Raw genomic sequence first — 21,760 nt, 5'->3', positions numbered from 1 at the left:
ATATTTTTTTTTAAATATTTTTCATTTATAAAATATTTTAAGCGTGTCTACATAAATATGTACTTGTTCACAAATCTGGATTATCTGCAATTGAAGGAGTTTATTTTTCATATTATTATTTGAGAATTTGAGTAGTGTGGTTGTCACAATTATGGGTAGAATTAGTAAATGTTACACGTGTGAAAAGTGATCACTTAACCAGCCTGCGACGGTCGTAAGCCCCGTAAATGCCTAAACTTCCATAAATGTCCAGACTTCCATGTCAAAAAATAATATACATAATATAATGACGACACTCGTTCGAGATCTGTATGTCATAATCGCGGATTCGTGCGAGTAAAATTCGCGATGATCGCGTTGTGTTAGGACGACGCCTTACAGTCCCCGAGATACGGTAAATGCTAAAAAATTATTCACACTCGTAAACTGCACTCTTACAATGTAAGAACGCGAGGCACTTACATCCATCACAATGCGTACTTATCCGTACGTGGCCGTATGCGAGACGGTATGCGTATTTTGCGTAAACGCACTAGAGGATAAAACATTTTAATTTAATTGCTTTTCTAGTTGTTATTCTGCAAGCTGCAACAATGCACAATCGCACAGCGTGCCACACGGTCGCGGAGTGAAAAATGCATCTCGCTGCTATCTTTTCACTTTATTGCGTCAATAAAATGCATCACGATAAAAACAAAAAAATACCAGATAAAAAAATTCTAGAATGTTTTTTGCAGATACGTACAGGGTGGCGCAAAATTAATCATCCTATCGGAAGATGTTATAATTTTTGCAAACGGCATCGTACGTCATTTGTATTTGACGTTTGTAAACTAGACAGCTGCAGTATACAAACAGATTGAGCAAAGCTGTATTAACACTGGCGGCAGCCACATGACGGATATCATCTTTTCCGCTTAACAAAAAAGTTTGTAGAGGTCCAAATAAAGATTTCCAATACTCATTTTTTTTATTATTTAGTATAAAAGTTGTTAAAAACAAAATTGGATGATTAATTTTGCGCCACCTTAAATCTGTTTGCAGTGCAGTGTTTGTTTGTAGTGCAGGTGTCTGGTTCACAAATGTCAAATAATATTGACGTGCGACGCTATTTGCAAAAATTATAACATCTTCTGATAGTGATTAATTTTGTGCCACCCTGTGCATTGTGAAACATTTTATAAAACTGTATAACGTAAAACAACAACAAAATTCGTTTTAACCACTTTGGTATTAGGTACTTTTCTCCAACCAGTTTTCCGACCTTGTCATCTTCAGGGATGGACATGTGCTAAACATAAGACTGTAAAATATTCATAGTTAGGTGAGAGTAAATCGCTAAGCCTACTTACCTAAATATGATTATTTCACAGTTTTAGGTAGTTGTTAGTCTCGGACGGATGTGCGGCAAAACGATGTAATGACAGGTGTTCGAATGGTGATATAAGGAAATAGTGTAAGGCCGAGATGAGCATTATCGATAGAATTAAGAAAGACGCGTTGAGATGGATTGCGGCGTGTGAATCAAATGAGTGAGGAATGAACAGTAAAACAAATTTATGAGGGAAATATGGTCGGTAATAGGAGCAAAGGAAGACCGAGGAAACTTGGCATGATCGAGTATTTCAAATACTTGAGCGTGGTCAGGTCATGAGTGAGAACAATCGGAGGGAAAAGATGAATACTGTTTGCAAAGACAGATTGGTGTGGCGTTCTATTCTCTCTGCCTACCCCTATTCTATTCTCTATTCTCTCTGCGTGATTGTTAGATAGTTATAATCAGTGATGGGATTCAAATTTTTCAAGAACCGGTTCGCCCTTTATGTACTTGTATGTATAGTTTTTACATTTATTCATCTTTTATTTTTTTATTTTGCACATTAACAACATTCACATAACAACTGAGAATGCTCCAATTATAATAGGTAGGTACAGACTTAAAAATCAATTAAAAGTTACCGATACATGATCTCAATGGGAATATTGTGTGACAACAAAGGGTTAAGGACCGGTTCGGCGAACTCTAAAATTTTTAGGTACCGGTTCAAGCGAACCGGTGCGAACCGGCTGAATCCCACCACTGGTTATAATATCGTAACCGTTCGAAGGTTGATCGGTAGGAACCTGAGCTACCATTACGAGTTTTAAGGCGATAGTGAATAAGTAAGATAATATCGGTGGGTGCGAGGTAAACGATCGTAAATCCAAAGCGTCAACTGTTCGGGAGTGGTCTCTCATTATTAGCGACATTTTAGGATATTCCTTTCATATTTTGAGTGTGTCCAAATCATTGTTCACAAATCTGGGTTTTGTATAGTTCTGAGTTATATTTTTTTAATATTGATATCTCGATAAAGACGGAGAAGGTTATGGAAATCTTACAACAATCCCATCCGAGTTCCATCTACGTTTGACTTGAATAACTTTTATTCCGCCTCCGTGGTGTAATGTTTAGCGTGTTTAACTACCGTGTTGGAGATCTCGGGTTCGATTCCCAAGAGGGGGGGGAAATGAATTTTAGTGATTTTACCCTCTAATATTTACTTAACCCTGAACTGGTCCCGGAAGCGCAGGAGTGATCACCTTGCTTTCATAAAAAAAACGACCAGGATAACACAGCGCCAATACTATGCAGTGCCCTATGCACCATTGGGTGCGGATAAGAATAAGAAGAGAAGCTTTTTTTTATTTAGCAGAGACCTTCATAAAATGCATGTAAAATTATTCCCGAATCACTTTATATAAACTAGTCTATGACAGGTCGTAAGCTCCGAAATACCCAGACATCCATATCAATTAAAAATTAATAATAATCGTTAATAATAATAATAAAATTGGATAACTTATATAGCGCCATTTTCGTAAAAAAATACCTCAAGGGCAATCGTTCTACAATTTATTTCACCATTGACGCGGGAATCGAGCCCGCGACGCCAGTTTCGCAGTCGAGCGTCTACCCAACTACCCCACGAAGTTTGGAAGAATGGCGTCCTACGTTCTGGACTCACGATCGTTTACCCCTTGCCCCGGAACATCGGAACGCCTGCGTCGGCAGCGTGGTATATCCAGCGCAGTTTTCCGGTGACCGAGTTGCTTGCAACTTGTAGCTGCAACGATTGCCGATAACCCCGAGGTCCGAATTGGAGAGATAAGCAGACAAAGCAGTGTACTTCTCTACCAATAAAACCATTGCCACACTCGTTTCATTTATCTGACGCCAAGAAGGCTTTTTTGTCCGCCTCCATAGTATTGTAGTTATTATTTTTTGACATCTCATCAAAGATGAAGAAGAATATGGAAATATGGGCATTTACGGGGCTGACGACCATCATAGGCTGGTTTAAGTGATCACTTTACACACGTGTAAAATTTACTGATTCCACCCATGATTGTGACAACCACACTACTCAAATTCTCAAATAATAATATGAAAAATAACTCCTTGGATAATAAAAATTGAAGATAATCCAGATTTGTGAACAAGTACATATTTGGACACACTGGTGAGATGAAAAGAAGCTTTTTACTGAGCAGAAATTCTTATATACTCGTACGTATGTGAGGTCCGAATCCTGGATTATAATCCAGATTTGTGAACAATTATTTGGACACACTCAAAATGTAGTATTGTAGATAATTAAACACTTGTATCATACCACTTAATTAGTTTTATTTAATTACACACGAGTTTCGATTAAATTTACAGATGTTTTTACAGGTGAAAAGTAAAAACTAACCAGCAAAAAATTATTTAGATATACTTATTCGAGTATATATAGAGGTTGGTAGGGTAATAAAATTATCATTGATTATATTTAGAAACTTTTCTTAATTAAAAAAATCAACAAGTCATTCCACAAAGTTAATGCCGAATCAATAAATAATATAGATGTGGTTGGAACGCTAGGCTATCATGCTGGAGGTCCCGCGTTCGACTTCCGAGAGGGTCAAAATAAATATTAGTGATTTTTTTAGGCTTAATTTTAATTAATATGACCCTGGACCGGTACCTAAATCAGAAGAATGCTCACCTTTCATTTATGTGTTAGCGATCAATTTAACACTGCTTCTATACGATGCAGTGCCCTATGCACCATTGAGTGCGGATATGGGTTAGAATTAAATTAGCTTTCTACATATTTATATTAATTAAAAGAAACATTGTAATTAAATACAGTTTTTTTACAAAAACTCCTCCGTAACGAAAAACGTATTGATAAAACTTATCATATACTATTCTCGAAGTTCCACTACGATTTAACATACCTTTTTGTTTTAAAGATAAAAATAACGCTTTATACGGAATAAGTTCCAGTGCAGTGGTTTGTTGTTCTAACCTTCAAGAAACTGATAATTTTATTATACTTATTATGATAATTTTTATACGGTTATTGATTATAATTATTATTGATCAATTATTCCAACTCCACGTCATTGGAACAGATAGGTATTTTCTTTGTCTATATGTATCTAGCATAACATATCGCTCGCTCCTTTCAACAACGTCATATATCAAAAATCGTCGATTTTCAGCTGTGCATATTTTCGGAATGTCCAGAAATGCTATATTCCAGCAAAAGCGGCATATGTTTAACTTAATATTTACTTAAAAGTGTTGTTTTTGCATTTTGAAGAAATGGTATTAAGAGGAGTTTTTGCACGCTCGGCTACCGTTCTGGAGGTCCCGGGTTCGATTCCCAAGGGGGGTAAAAATAAATATAAGTGATTTTTTCACAGTAATATTTATTCAATATTACCATGGACTTTCCTTCATAAGTAAAAGAAAACGATCATGATAACACTGCGTTTATAAGACACAGTGCCCTATGCACCATTGGGGTGCGGATAAGGGTTTTATTATTATTATTATATTATTATTTTTTTTTTAAAATAAACTAAATATTTTTCAAATGGAGAAAAAACCTTCAGGTTTTACCAGTAGGTTCAGGTAATGTTCATTTGTTGCGCAGTAAAAAGTTCAATAAATGGTTTATTTTTTATGCATTTTACTATATTCTTAAACTTAAAAAACGATATCTTGAAAAATCAAGTTTTTTTATGTATGACGTTGTGGAGTGAGCGATATATACAAATATCAGTTGCTATTGCATCACGAAAAATTGTTCGTAAAAATTATCAATCGGCTATTATTATGATATGTTTACTAAAGTATGATATTTAAAAAAACACACATTTTCATTATTATAATAAATCTATCTGTATGATATCAGACGAATTGTTTGATAGACGTCTTACGCTTCGATCGGCTCCAAAAACTGCTATGGGTATAATCTTACCAGGTCGTAACCATCATTATTATTTACGAAAATACTTACTTTTTCTAAATTTCATACTATTTCAGTGAGCCTAAGCGGCTCATAATAAAAAAAAATAGGTATCAAACTGTGGTAGAGTGGTTTCGAACCCAGAAACTCAGACTTATCATTTCCACAATCTCCTCTTCCTTAATTAAATTACAGTTAAGCGCCCTCGAGGTAATATTTCACAAAAATGGCACTCATAAATTATCAACAAAAAAATATTATTATCAATCCTTTTTACAGTTTCCAATTTTCAACAAAAGTAACAAGATCAAAACATCAAGTACATTAATAAAAACCTTCACTCTGAAATCTGAAAGTACACTTCTGCGACACCACACGAAATCGGGAGATTAATATTTTATTCGGACTTGAATTGGAAATAAATCCCCACCTACCGGAGAAAATTCGAAGCTTAAAATATCCCGCAAGGTTCTGTTCTCAGATAGATGATCCATCGACATTGATAGCGAAGACGCGCGGGAAAACACGCCGAGTGTTTGTGAAAATGGCCGACAGATGGCCAAATCGTTACAAAACACACGGGAGAAGTAAAACAAGATGGCGTCGCACCAAACAGCTGATTTATGTCAACAAAAATATTTTCAAGTGCGATATTTGATTATGTAATATTTTTTGGCACTGTTTAGCAGTTATATAAAAATGCGGACGAAAATTAATAAAACGGCCGATATTTATCATTATTACAGTAAAACCTCGATATAACGGACTTCTATTTAACGATCTTCGAATATAACGGCAAAAAAAATCCTGTCAAATATAAAAAAATATTAAAACGTCCTGTTAATATTATACATGCTTTAATTCAAATAAAAAGTCGAAATGCATTTCCGAGAGTTGTTTATTAAAAATTAAAATACGAAAGTAAGCGCGTCGATATCAAACAGCAACGTCACTTTTCGACGAGTGTCCGAAGACAATAAATAGAATTTTGTTTGTGTTTTGTATTGTTTATTTATATCTTAAAAATAAAGATATTTACACTAGTGTTCATATTTTCAAAAAAAAAAATTTTGATTTATTTTAAACCCATTTTTATATAACGGACTATTTTATATACACCATCCTCCCCCCAATTAGTCCGTTATATCGACATTTTACTGTATTTTATAATCTACAGTTGAGAACTAAATATATTGCCAAAAATATTTTTCAGATGATATAATGAAGATAAAAGCTATTGGTTTTCCTCTACATATTTATTTATTGTAACTGCAGATAGTTGATAGAATTCCATATTGAATTGTTGGGTGATATATCCTAAATTAAACACGGTTATTGGATTGAATTCTACTTTTATTTACATACTTATATGTGATATGTTACGCGTTTCGGCTTATTAAGACATTATCAAACACATGTTTGATAATCTCTTAATAAGACGAAACGCGTCACATATTATCATATATCGCTCACTCCTTTCAACAACGTCGTACAAAAAAAAATATTTTTCAGGAGATCGTTTTTAAAGTTTAAAAATATAAAAAAATGTATTAAAAATAAATATCAAGTCACTGATTGAACTTTTTACTGTACAACCGATCTTTTTTAAGTAAAACTTTAAGGTTTTCTTCTCCATTTGAAAAATATTTAATATATTTAAAAAAAATAATTAAACAATACCTTTTCTTCAAAATGCAAAAACAACACTTTCTGCCCTGTAGCGGGTAAATATTAAGTAAAAAATATGCCGATTTTGCTAGGATATAGTACATTTTCTGGGCATTCGGGAAACATGGAAAACTGAAAATTGACGGTTTTTGATATATGACGTCATTGAAAGGAGTGAGCGACAAATGTAAATAAAAGTAGAATTCAATCCAATGACCGTGTTTAATTTTGGATATATTACCCAACAATGTACACATTACTTGGCCTACAAATAAATCCGATCTCAACGGTGATATGTGCATATGTAGATCACACGTCCCCTGTGCATTATTATTAGACCTACATCAGATGCAGTAGTGATTAATAATACAAAGTTGTACTGACTGAAATGATAATGATTGAGTAACTACTGAATCGATACAAAGATACAATGCATCGAATAATGGTTCTTTGTCAGACGGGAGGAATATCTAATTTAACATATTCAACCTTACAAGGATTGTATTAGACTCGTGAAGTGTTTATAACAGCCGATGTAATTAATATTTTCATTCATCATTTTCTTTTGAAAAATTCGCCTTCGAAAAACGTTATTTTCGTAAGTTGGCAATGAATGACGTCATGGTCCACCCTTCCACCCCCCCTCCCCTCATATTTGTATAACACAAATGGTAGTGTAGTGGTAAACAAACAATCCACACAACTACTATTACAGCTCTATAAACCATAGACAATAAACCATATGACGTCATAAAACGTTCGATAACGAAAAATTAATGACGTATGCGAACGCACGTTTTTCGTTTTATTCAAGTATCTAGAGTTTAAATCTTTATATCTATCTCCCTTAATTCTATACTGATTTCAATAAGAATGTCACCGATAGTCTTGTGATTTTTCATATCAATTTATTAGCCAATAATCACACATCGTGATATTTATCCATTGTTACTATACGTTAAGTGTATTTTTCTGCGATCCTCAAAATAAACAATATGGACAATTTAAAAATGTATACTTTGCAATCTCCGTATAAACCTACATCCTTTAGTTAGCGTTTAACATTTTTGTAAGCTATGCGCGATTTGGTATATAAAGAGGCGTGTTTTAAATAAGAAAGGTTTTATATAAATAAAATCTAAGCACAAAAATGACGTTTTCAAAAATAAACTTATATCGACGCATTCCAATAATGTTAGCTGATATATCCCTACCCAAATCGAGTGTACGAGTATTTGCCTAGAATTTTCACTCGTGAATAACATGAAATATAGTATCTTTCAACATAAAGAGTAAATTCACACACGAGTAGGTATAAGCCTATAAAACATATAAAGTTGAAGCCTAAGTAGGGCCCTGATAACCGGTGTTGCATAAGCCGTAACTAGATTTAGAGTCACTTGGACGTTAGGTAATTCAAAAATCCCGACTCAAAATTTTTTTTTCGTTTATTTACTGTCGCGAGCATTTCTGAAAATTCAAAGAAGAAGAAAAAACTTACCATAACCTCACTTTGTTCGTTTGGACTCCGATAGAAGCGCCGATTGAGATAACCGCTGAAAGAAAAAGAAATGAAAAATTTGTAAAAATCAAGATTTTTTATTTTTAACACGTTCAATATATCGCGAACAATCACGAGACGCTAATATAATAACATTTTTAAAAACGCTACACTATATCAAAAATATAAAAGAGTTTTTTTTTGTTTTATAAATATATGTAAACACTATTCCATATACTTGTATACACTATTCTCTTTGTGTGTAGCATTCGCGCAACGAATCATACTCGCTTTGAGACAAGCGAGTATAAACATGATTCGTCGAGGGGACTAAAGACTAGTAATTCATATTGCCATTCTTTATAAAATATGTAAATAATTATATTATAAATATATATTATAAATAAAACAACTTTGTTTTAAACCACTTTTAATCAAAAAAATTAAATTATTAATTAAAAAGTAGTTAAAAACAAAGTTCTTTGTTTTATAAAATTCTTACAATTTTTGTTTGAAGCACTAACTTTGCGATTTTCTATTATATAATTAAAATGTAACTTTATTTTAAATCAAAATAAATCGACTGCCAATTTTTGACTAGCTCAATTTCAGTTATGTATTATGTTTTGTAGGCTAGAATATATGGTGTGGCTTTAAAAATGAGAAGAATTATAAATAAATCGTTACACGTAGGTACTGTGGTGTACAAGCTAATGGGTAGGTAGGCAATAATAGGCTAGAAAAAAAAGATATAATGACGCGAAGTGGATTAATGTTGCTACGCGAGACGGATCAATGTGTAGGTAGGTACACTCGTCCAGCTGGCAACACCGTCTCACTCCTCATCGACTGTACCGTGCACGTATACGAACACAACACTTCACTAATTTGGCATAATGTCGGTGGGTGCGGGGAAAACAATCGTAGAGCCGAAATCACAAATATTCAGCAGAGACAAATCGGTGATTTTTTTTTGTAGAATTTGTCGCTGCCAGTTTTCAGGAAGCATGTTTTTTTTCTTATTTTGATTTTTCATGCCCAGATGGTGCAAAGAGCACCGCATCAAATCGATCAGGCGTTAACTTGATCGTTAAACGTATGAAGCCAAGGTCATCAGTCCTCCGCTCCAAATTTTGCATTAAGGAATGGCATGTATTGGATGGGATACATACATATGCCGAAATGGAAGGAGTCAGGGTGAAGGATATTAAGGTATGTGGGAAAGGAAATGGAGAAGGAAAATGCAAGTTGTTTACATGAGAGTTGAATTCATTATTTACCTTGCTTATTAGTGGATTTTAGTTTCTTTCAACTTCTAAAAATACGTTTTATTTTAATGTGTTGGGAATAAGACGGATAATCTAGTGTGGGCCAATCAGAAACTAGTTGTTACTGGTAGAGTACTCTGTGCTGCATACCTGTACTCTTACTAGCTTTTGTATAGTATACATACAGTGTTAATGTGCACGGATTACTTGAAGCCGATTGTACGTTTGCTTCCTGAAGACTGTCAGTAAAATCAATTTCAAATTTCAATAAAAAAAAAACAATTCTTCACTCTCTTGGTTAATTCAAGTTTCGCACTACCGATCGTTGTTTTCCTCGCGCCTACAATTATTGTTATGTAGGTAGATACAAATTACCTATTCAACTTGGGTGTGTTTACTATTGCAGGGATACACGAACAATAATATTTTATTTAAAAATAAACAATAATAAAAATGGTCTAGTGAAAAAAAAATGTCCAAATCTTATAACTCAATTATCGATAAAGTTTTTTATTTTTAATCTTGTGTTTTTGAAAAAAGATTAACAAAACGTTAGGGATGTAACGATACTGGTTCTTGTCGATAGCGATACCAATTATCATAGATAGATATCGACCAATTTATTTTTGCAACTATTGTAAAAGTGAAATTATAAAATAAGCAGATAAGCATTATCGATAAAATTAAGAAAGGTGTGTTGAGATGGTTTGGACATGTAGAACGAATGAGTGAGGAAAGAACGGTAAATCAAATTTATGAGGCGAATAATAGTGGGAAAAGAAGCAGAGGAAGACCGAGAAAAACATGGCACGATCAGGTATGCCAAATACTTGAAAGTGGTCAGGTTAGGAGTTGTAACAATCGGCGGGTATGTATGAGGAGATGCATGAACGTGGAAGAGGCGAAGAATGTTTGCAAGGACAGAGTGGTGTGGCGCTCTATTCTCTCTGCCTACCCCTGCGGGGAAGCGGCGTGATGGTTAGTTAGTTTGTAGTTAGTTTTGAAATTATAAAATATAAAAAGCTGCATAGGCTGTTTAACTGTTAATAACAGGTCGCAATTTCCAATTCCAGTAAATACCAGGACTTCCATATTCTTCTTCATCTATGTTGAGATGTCAATATAAATAACCCCTTTGCGGACAAACACAGATTTGTGAAGAAAAAAAATGGACACACTTGAAATATTATAGATATTTTTTTAAAACACATCCAAATGCCATCATATTTTTGTCTTTTCTTAAAGATAAATATTTCTTGTTTTTATTATATACAAAATACTTCAATTTCAGACTATAAATGTGAGCCTAAGCGGCACGTCATTAAAAATATAAATCAAATTGTGATAGAGTGGGTTCGAACCCAGAAACTCTGACTCAAGAGTCCGCGACGCTAACCACGGGACCACAACGTGTCACAAATCTTGTATTTTTATTTTAAAAAGGGAAATATTTGTGTTTTTTTTTTTTTTATTATTTACACAAATATTTCAATTTCATACTGTTTATGTGAGCCTCAGCGGCTCATTATTAAAAATAGGTATCAAATTGTGGTAGAGTGGGTTCGAACTGAAAAACTCTGACCCAAGAGCCCTCGACACTAACCGCGGGACCGCAACCCGTCCAAAATCTTGTATTTGGAACTTTTGTCTATCACGTATCGCTCACTCCTTTCAAGAACGCAATAAATAAAAATAAAATATTTTCAGGAGAACGTTTTTAAAGTTTAAAAATATAGTACAATGTATTAAAAATAAATATCATGCCACTTATTGAACTTTTTACTGTGCAACAGACCTTTTTAGGTAAAACCTGAAGGTTTTTTCTCCATTTGAAAAATATGTAGTAAACTTAAAAAAAAATAAAACAATACCTTTTCTTCAAAATGCAAAAGCAACACTTTTCGCCCTGTAGCGGATAATATTAAGTTAAACATATGCCTCTTTTGCAGGGATATAGTACATTTTCAGGGCATTCCGAAAACACGCACAACTGAAAATTGACGATTTTTGATTTATGACGTTCTTGAAAGGAGTGAGCGGGATGTATTCAATTTTGTCATTTTTATTTCAATGTATTATTTTCTAGGGAGTTTTATTGTATTTGCTTTAAACTTGTATATCCCTGGTGACCTATGACGATAATTACCGTAGGTACACGTAACTTCAAACATCTATACGTATCGTATAGTTACCGAGTTCTGTACAATGTAAGTATATAGTGTATAAATTAACATTATACGAACATTATCAATACAGTGACAACGCGTACTTTATACACGGGGACTAAAGGACGACACCCACTTAGGCGTGGATTCCAGGAAGATCGGATCTAATTTTAATATGAATGAACAGATTCATTTTTAATTGAAGATTCTAAATACGTTTTGCATCGTATGAGTGATACTACGCATAGTGTATAAAGGCTATCGGCAAGTGTATATCGCTCACTCCTTTCAACAACGTCATATATAAAAAATCGTCGATTTTCAGTTGTGCATGTTTTCGGAATGACCAGAAAGTGTACTATATCCCAGCAAAAGCGGCATATTTTTAACTTAATATTTACCCGCTACAGGGCAGAAAGTGTTGTTTTTGCATTATGAAGAAAAGGTATTGTTTTATTATTTTTTTTAAATATACAAAATATTTTTCAAATGGAGAAAAAACATTTAGTTTTTGACTAAAAAGATCTGTTGCACAGTAAAAAGTTCAATAAGTGGCTTGATATTTATTTTTAATACATTTCATAATATGTTTAAACTTTAAAAAATGATCTCCTGAAAAATCAAGTTTTTTGATATATGACGTTGTTGGAAGGAGTGAGCGATCTATTAGTATCCATTTGTGTACTTTCGGTCAAATCCAATATACATATTTTATACAAAAGTACAATAAATAATTTTTTCCACCTAGGTAGTGTAAAGGTCAGCGCGTATGACTACCGTGATGGAGGTCCCGGGATCGATTACCAGGGGGGTCAAAATAAATATGGGTGGGTGATTTTAACTCTCATATTTATTTATACCTTGGACTGGAACAAGAAGCGCAGGGCTGATGACCTTACCTTCATGCAATTAACGATCAAGATAACATTGCGTCGCTACGATGCAGTTCCTTATGGTGCATAGGGAATTGGGTGCGGATAAGGGTTAAAATAAAGAAAAATAATAATAAACACAATAAGATAGTTTGGATATCGTGGGTATACTGGCAAAAAACGTTAACTCTAAAATCCCTGCTTGAATAATCCCTGTAATTTAAAATACCCGCTATTAAACTTAAAGTTGAATTTACTTTAAAACCACAAATATGACTACTACTACTACTACTACAACTACCATCACGCTGTTTCCCCGCAGGGGTAGGCAGAGAGATGGAACGCCACACTTTTCAGTCCTGACATACACTCCTCGCCTATGACACATTGCATATTTTCGAGTTAACGTTTTTTAGTACACCCACAATTTGTAAATTATATGAAGATAACAACATACGAGTACATATAGCGTATACTAGGGTTACAAGTAAAGAAAGTACAATACTTTACATAAGGGTCTATTGGACCCAAAACGGTAGTTATTGATAGTTTTTTCTCGCGGTACACCGAGAGTTAATGTCGTCAGCGTAGTGTGCAATCACCTTAAACGTAGCGAGGTATAACATTACATTAATTACTTCCTTGGCCGTCGTGTCTGGGCTCGCGAGGGAGTGCTGCTGATAGCTGGAGAGGGGGTCGGGAGGGAGAGAGGGAGGGGGAGGGAGAGAGGGAGGGGGAGGGAGGGAGAGGAGGAGAAAAGAGATCACAAGAGTGAAAAAAATAAGAAAAAAAAATATTACAAGATTTGCAGTATATGTTTATTAATTTTTACACTGCCTATCACATATCGCCCACTCCTTTCAACAACGTCATAAATCAAAAAACTTGATTTTTCAGGAGAACGCTTTTTAAGTTTAAAAATATAATACAATGTATTAAAAATAAATATCAAGCCACTTATAAAACATTTTACCGTGCAACAGATATTTTTAGGTAAAACCCGAAGGTTTTTTCTCCATTCGAAAAATATTTAGTATATTTAAAAAAAGTAATTAAACAAAACCTTTTCTTCAACATGCAAAAACTACACTTTCTGCCCTGTAGCGGGTTAATATTAAGTTAAAAATATGCCTCTTTTGCTGGGATATAGTACATTTTCTGGGCATTTCGAAAACATGCACAACTGAAAATTGACGATTTTTGATTTATGAAGTTCGATATGAAGTATATTTCTTCTTCTTCTTCTTCATGAGCCCTCTGACCTCAAATGTTGGATATAGGCCTCTTCCCCTTCTTTCCATTTCCTCCGGTCGGTTGCTGCTTGCAGCCAGTTTTTACCCCCCACACGACTGTGTCGTCGGACCATCTCTTTTGTGAAATATATCATATTAATCTCATGGCACTACATGTGAGTTCACTGTACCCATCTATGGTTGGATTGGAAACTAGTATTTGAACAAACTCATAATGTTGTGAACAAATAAACCTTTCCTCCCGGAAATGCTCCCGTATGGACGTAAATGAACGTCAGTGCGAATTTTCTTCAAAGGAGTATCGACATTAATGAACGTCCAAGTCTATCTGTCAGTTGGTATGATGTAATTTGTATAGTAATGACATCTGTGGATATTTCTATTAAACTTTGTCATAAAATAAAACCTAGAGATGGTGAGCCTTATTTTTTATTGAAATTATTTTTACATACAACATTTTGAGTGTGTCCAAATACTTGTTCACAAAATCTTATATTGTTTCAATAAGTTCATTACTACAATACTGTTTTGTCGTTTGAAATCCATTAGTTTTCATATTATTTTTGACATCTCATCAAAGATGAAGAAGAATATGGAAGTCTGGGCATTTACGGGGCTGACGACCGTCATAGGCTGGTTTAAGTGATCACTTTACACACGTGTAACATTCACCAATTCTACCCATTATTGACAACCACACTACTCAAATTCTTGGAAGTTCTATATATATGAACCAATTTAGAAACCTTGTTCATGAATCACTAGAACTTCACTAGAGACATCTATTGGTGAGATGTAAAGAAGCTTTTTAATAAGCAGAAACTCTTATATTAGTATGTGAGATCCGAATCCTGGATTATAATCACACACATGAGAAACGCCAGAAAATACCATTTTCATTTTTATTATTAAGCTTATAATTTGACCAGATAATTTAATTACAACATTTTGAGTGTGTCCAAATACTTGTTCACAAAATCTAGATTATCTCCAATTACAGGAGTTATTTTCATATTATTTTTTGACATCTCATCAAAGATGACGAAGAATATGGAATACATAATTTCTATCTTCATAATACAAAGATTTAATTTAAAAAAAATACATATTTAATGTAAAAAAAACCCACTCCCCAGAGAAAGTCTGACATCGATTATTGTACTCCTGGAAAGGTTAAATCATTACATCCTTCCAGTAGTCGAAAGTAAAATTGATAAAAATACAAAATATTACGTTTTTCGGCATAAAAACATCGTTCTGCAGTAGCCACTTGATAAGATAAGCATTCTCAACACGTGCACACTATTCTTAGCTCGTAGAGGATGCACCACTTAGCGCTGAATCCACAACGCTCGCCATGAAACGCAAACAGCGCAGCGCAGAGTCCGTTCTTTACAAGGAACAAATTACTTGAAAAATAACGATTGGAGATGCACCAACTACCGCCGGCTGGCCCGACTACCCGACTGTCAGCGGGTCGGCTATATTTTTAGCCGACTTTAAACTTAGGATTTTAAACTTAAAAGTTTAAAATCCTTTGAAATTTTTTCAAGGCAATATTAAGCTACAGTAAGATATCGAATAGTCAATAATCACGTTTTTTGTTGTAAAAAAAAAATGCACTTGGTCACTCTCTCCTGCATGACTACGATTTGAATACAACAAAAAGCCAAGTCGTCGGTAGTTCTCATTTGAACTTCGACAGACAGTCTGTAGACAGTTTGTAGGCTCCATATGCTCTACATAGGGAGCGGAGAGAAAAAATATTGGCAGAACCCCACTCCTATCACTTCATCATATTAGTCAACTAACTGACCATCACGCCGCTTCTCCGCAGGGGTAGGCAGAGGCAGAAATTGTTCAAATTATTTAAGGTATAAGGTTGCTTGAGATAAGGTGATATTGGAGTTTATGTCCGAAGAGCCCTGCCGACCTCCGTACTAGACTATACTTAGTGTGTATTATAGAAATATACTGGCCACAGGACGCGAGTCTTTCCTCAAAGAATACACCATTGATCAGGTACATGAAGCACGATTCTGGGAAATGTTGCAGCATTGTGGGCGCGCGGCACACAGACGGAAATTCCACCACCAATACATATCGACATAACATACAATTATATGATAGTCTAAATAGAGTATACCTAAATCATGTATGTCTGCACGTTCTGGTTCTGCGATTCGCAAATATTTACGTAGGCACCCAGTGGCGTGCAAGGAGCTTTCGATCAACATCTCAACATAGACGAAGAATAACACGGAATTCTTGGTATTTACAGGACCTGTCCTAAGCAGGTTGACAGGTTGTAAGCCCTGTAAATAACCAGACTTAAGTAACTTATGTAAAATAACTCCCTCAAGTGCGAAACCCAGAATTGTGGACAATTATTTTGACCCACTCAAATTTTTAAGAATATGATAGTCTGGTTATTTACAGGGCTTACGGCCTGTTATACCCCGACTTTTATATTCTTATTCATCTTTTTTTATATGTCAGAAATGTATTATATTTTAATAGATTTATATTATCCACTGACACTTCGTGATGGAATTGCATTTTTAATTTATTATTAGATTAAAACCAATATTTTTAGCTTTTCCACTTTTTTATTTGACCAGCGACCGGGTTTCGTCGTTACCGACATCATCAGACTGGTCTGATGATGTCGGTAACGACGAAACCCGGTCGCTGGTCAAATAAAAAAGTGGAAAAGCTAAAAATATTGGTTTTAATCTAATAATAAATTATTATATTTTGTAAATTAAAGGACTGTTAACTTTGCGGTATGGTAATACATATAATACTCTCCTTATCATTCATCATTCACTTAAAAGTGGTATTACACAAAGTTAACGATGAACGATAAGGAGGATGTTTTGTATTATATTATTCATCGTCTATGTTGAGATTTAAATATAAATAATTCCCAAGTGCAGACAGCCAGATTCGTGAACGAGGATTTGAACACATTCAAAATATGAGCATCAGATCAGACAGTTAAGGTGAATAGTAAGCCAAGGTAGGCACTGTTTTCCTGCATGTATGGAGTGTACGCCCCTGGCGCGCAGACTATTATGCGAATTGCAAAGTGTAATTACATTCGCTCGATTCCCAGAAAATAACAAAGGGGTTTTACGATACGACGACTTTGAGGAAAACTGATAAATTATTAGCACTGTTTAGCGCGTCTGGTTAACGTGCTGGATGTCCCTGGTTCGATTTTCAGACGGGTAACCATAAAAGTGATTAATTTTATTTAACATTTCGAATGTGTCCAAATACTTGTTCACAAATCTGCATTATTTCCGCGTAGGAGTTATTTTTACTTCAAACAATTGGTCGTGGTCAGGTCAGAAATCGGAATAATCGGTGGTTACGTATGAGAAGATGCATGAATATGGAAGAGGCGAAATTGTTTGCAAAGACAGATCGGTGTGACGTTTTATCCTCTCTACCTACCCTTGCGGTGAAGCGACGTGATGGTTAGTTAGGTATAATAAAATTATGAGAAAAAAATACGTGATCACAAGTCTAATTTTAAGTTATTGAGTCGACTGCCAAAAGTTTTGAAATTCCGCAAACACTTTATTGAAAAGGGTACCCAATAACAACTTCAAATTGAAAATTAATTCAATTGAAATATCTTCTTTGATAAAACAACAACTATATAGCTTTTCTCATTTTTATATTATATTATGACCAGTGACCAGGTTTCATCGTTACCGACATCATCAGATGGTGACGTCGAAACGCGGTCACCGGCCAAATAAAACAAAAGTGGGAACAAATTGTATACATACTTGTCGTTTCATTATATAAAATGCAGTTCCACCAAGAAATGTCAACTTAAATACAAAAAATTTAATATATTCGGCGCAAAAATTATTAGGCACTGAAAAAAAAATGTTTGTTTGAGATGTCAAAAAAAAGTAAAAATAACTCCTTAATGGAGAAACCCAGATTTGTGAACAAGTATATGGACACTCAAAATGTTGTGAATGCAGCAAATAACTGGTCAAATTATAAGCTGCAAAAAAAATTTAAAATCATGTTTTCAGGCGTTTCCCAATATTTACAAATAATCTTGCAAACATCCAAATAAAAAGGTCTCTGCTAAATAAAAGCTTTCTAAAACCAATCGTAGATGGCTCCAGTGAACTTAAACATAAAATGTCATGAGATTTATGATATACGTACGAGTTCGAAAATTTTGAGAAGTGTGGTTGTCAATCACGAGTATGAATGATGAATGTTGCACGTGAGAAAAGTGATCACTTAACTGCCTTATGACAGGTTATAAGCACCGCAAATACCCAGACTTCCATATTCTTGTTCATCTATGTATGTTGAGATGTTAAAAAAAGTACAAAAATTTGACTTACCAACTTTTGCCCGCAATTCGCGATTTGCTATTTAATATTTTATCATATTTTATGACGGAAATTCACTAAATTTAAATTTAATTTTATCAGTAAAATAAAATATACATAATATTCTCACAATTCTTTAGGATGTACCGTATTGTAAATATTTCATTCGATCATTAAAATGACCGCAATTTCTATACTACTACTACTACCATCACGCCGTTTCTCCGCAGGGGTAGGCAGAGAGGATGGAACGCCACACTCTTCTGTCCTGACATACACTCCTCGCCTCCTTCACATCCATACATCTAGTCATACATGCCCTCCGATTACGCAGATTTTTGACACCGCCAGATTTTAGGTTCTGATTGATCTGATCGTGCCAAGTCTTTTTCGGTCGTCCACGTTCTGTTTTCCCTCTCACATTCGCCACATATATTTTCTTAGTCATTCTCTCGTTATTCATTCTATATAAATAGTAAGAGCTTATTTCTTGGTACTAAATGTACACAAATCCACTGTTTTTTTCCGATAAAATATTATATTTAGATTGTTACATAAAAGTACTCCCAATTCACATAGACCACTAAAATTATCGCAATTGGCAATTTATATCAAAATACGAGAAATTGTTTCTCGGGAATACTCAATCCGAGGTAGTAGCAAGTAAATGTACACAAATTCACTGTTTTTTTCGATAAAATATTATATTTAGTTACATAAAAGTACTCTCAATTCACTAAGATCACTAAAATTATCGCAATTGGCAATTTCTATCGAAAAAGTCGAAAAAAAAGTATTCTCGGGAATACTCTTTTTTTTAGACATTTGGGTTTTTATTATTTACAAAAATACTTCAATTTTATACTATTTCTGCGAGCGGCTCATTATTAGAAATAGGTATCAAATTGTGGTAGCGTGGGTTCGAACCGAGAAACTCTGACCCAAGAGTCCGCGACACTAAGCACGGGACCACAACTCGACAAATGTACAAAAAATCACTTTTTTACGGTTAAATATTATATTTAGATCGTTACATAAAAGTGCTCCCAATTCACTGCATCGGACCGAATAGCAGGGCGAAAATAAATTTTCGGGGAAAAAAAAAACTTTCAAATACGTGCTTCGAAAATTGAATGCTCTCGAAATGCATCATCTTCCGGCCTCGCGATTGGCCGGGGCGGCGCGACGTCACGAGCGCCCCGCGCCGCCATTGGCCGGCCCGCGCTGACGTCACCGGCGATGGAGCGCCGCGTCTGTGTGGGTTGGCCTTGACCTTGGACTTGATTCAGTCCGCCCCGCGCCCCCTCCCCTCCCCCCGCGCGGACCGGTTGTGCCTACAGCCGGCAGACACGCTGCGGCCTCCATCAGACGCGATGGCGAATGTTCCCGCCGAAAAAATACCCTAGTATCGAGGCAAAATTGCGTGGAAAAAATAAATCGGATCAAGCAAAAAAAGCTTCAGTGGGTACAAGAGAAAATCGACAAATAAAGACTCGGAGTATGCAATTGTATCCGCGCTCAAATGGTGCATAGGGCATCGTATTTAGAGTGCTGAATATATATTATAAAGGCAAGGTATGCAATTATATACATATCTATATCCACGCTCAAATGGTGCATAGGGCATCGCATCTAGAGTGCTGAATATGTATTATAAAGGCAAGGTATGCAATTATATACATATCTGTATCCACGCTCAAATGGTGCATAGGGCATCGCATCTTGAGTGCTGAATATATAAAGGCAAGGTGATCAATTATGCTCCCCAGATTTTTTGATCTAGAGAATAGAATATATTTGACGGGCTTAAGGTGTAGGTGTAGGCTGTATTTATTTAGTTGATCATTTTCCACATAAATCAGAGAATCCAGCGAGTGTTTTCGTCTGGAATTTTCACTCGTGAATTACATTAAATTACAGTAACTTGATACATAAAGAGTAAATCCACTCACGAGAAGGTACAGGCTATAAAACTTATAAAGTTGAAACCTAAGTAGGTCCATGATAAGCGGCGTTGCATAAGCCGTATCTAGATTTACACGTAGCAGAGTCACCTCTTAGTCACACTAGGACGTAAGGCAATTCGAATAAAAAAAAACATAGAAATCCGAATAGAAATGTGAGCGACCTTGTTAACTTTTGATAAATGTTAAATTAGTGTTGTATTGACCGTGAATATTTTAACTAAAACAAAAATATTGAAAATTATATTTAAAAAAATGGTTGTCAATAATGGGTAGAATTGGTGAATTGTTACACGTGTGTAAAGTGATCACTTAAACCAGGTTATGACGGTCGTCAGCCCCGTAAATGCCCAGAATTCCATATTGTTCTACATCTTTGATGAGATGTCAAAAAGTAATATGAAAATAACTCGTGTAATTGGAGATAATCCAGATTTCGTGAACAAGTATTTGGACACACTCAAAATTTTGTGAAAAAAAAACACCTTCAAAACACCAAAAATTTCATCTTAATCTTGAATCCCTATGATTTTCCCCAGATTATTTCATGTTTTACCCAACAGTGAAATTTCACGATTATCAATGATTTTTCAAGTTTTTTTTGTTGCTGAATTCACCTGGAAGCATATGTTAGTTGATTTGTAAAAATAATACAATGGAAAACGGCATAGGGCCATAGCTCGGTAGCTTGCAGACCGGCCGGCGCGGCGCTGGTATCGATCCAGCCCGACACTCCCACAGGCTGTGGGGAAAATTTTCCATTGATGGCCGCCGCAGACAGCCGCACCGTGAGCGGACGCCCCGAGACGAGGTTTGCGCACGTATTCTCCCAGCGTATGTATAATACCCACTGTACAGGCGAGAACACACACAGACACACGGGCACACGGGCACACGCGGCCGCGGCGTGTGCCTACACACACAGCTGACTAGTAGACTGGGCCGGAGCGGAGCTACCTCAGAGGCAGAGATGCACAAAGCGGAATGTATTATTTTATTTCCATTTTTTTTCGGATGTATTTTGCAGACACTGTATGGCAAATTTTATGAACATAAAATAAAACTTTGTTTTTAACAGCTTTTATTTCTGGTACTTATTACAGACCGGTTTCGACAATCACCATGTCGTCTTTAGGGATGGGTATGTTGTATAAGTATGATGTATAAGTATTGAAAAAAAAATCTATCTATTTTAATGTATTTTTATCGACTGAAAATGGCTAGAAAATTTAATTATGTGATATTTTAGAAAAATTGTAAAACCAGGCACTAAGCATAGCTGACTGTGTGGAGCGAGAAATTACTTCCAAAGCCACACGAACAGACGTTTCGAACACTCCTTTCAACAACGTCATATATCAAAAATCGTTAATTTTCAGTTGTGCGTGTTTTCGGAATGCCCAGAAAATGA

The 21,760-nt window shown here is 35.1% G+C and overlaps 1 long non-coding RNA gene across 1 annotated transcript in view; it reads right to left on the bottom strand.

The window, feature by feature from the left end:
* The window catches only part of LOC148310789 (uncharacterized), a 105,582-nt gene that overhangs the window by 66,543 nt on the left and 17,279 nt on the right, over window positions 1-21,760 (bottom strand). The window contains exon 2 of the long non-coding RNA XR_015837348.1: window positions 8,455-8,509. This is a non-coding gene — a long non-coding RNA (uncharacterized LOC148310789). The remainder of the gene's footprint in view (window positions 1-8,454; window positions 8,510-21,760) is intronic.

This window comes from Brachycentrus maculatus, unplaced genomic scaffold (assembly GCF_059751285.1).
Source record: "Brachycentrus maculatus isolate JH-2025_06_01 unplaced genomic scaffold, ASM5975128v1 h1tg000087l, whole genome shotgun sequence".
NCBI lineage: Eukaryota > Metazoa > Arthropoda > Insecta > Trichoptera > Brachycentridae > Brachycentrus > Brachycentrus maculatus.
This window is presented reverse-complemented; position numbering and strand designations above follow the sequence as displayed.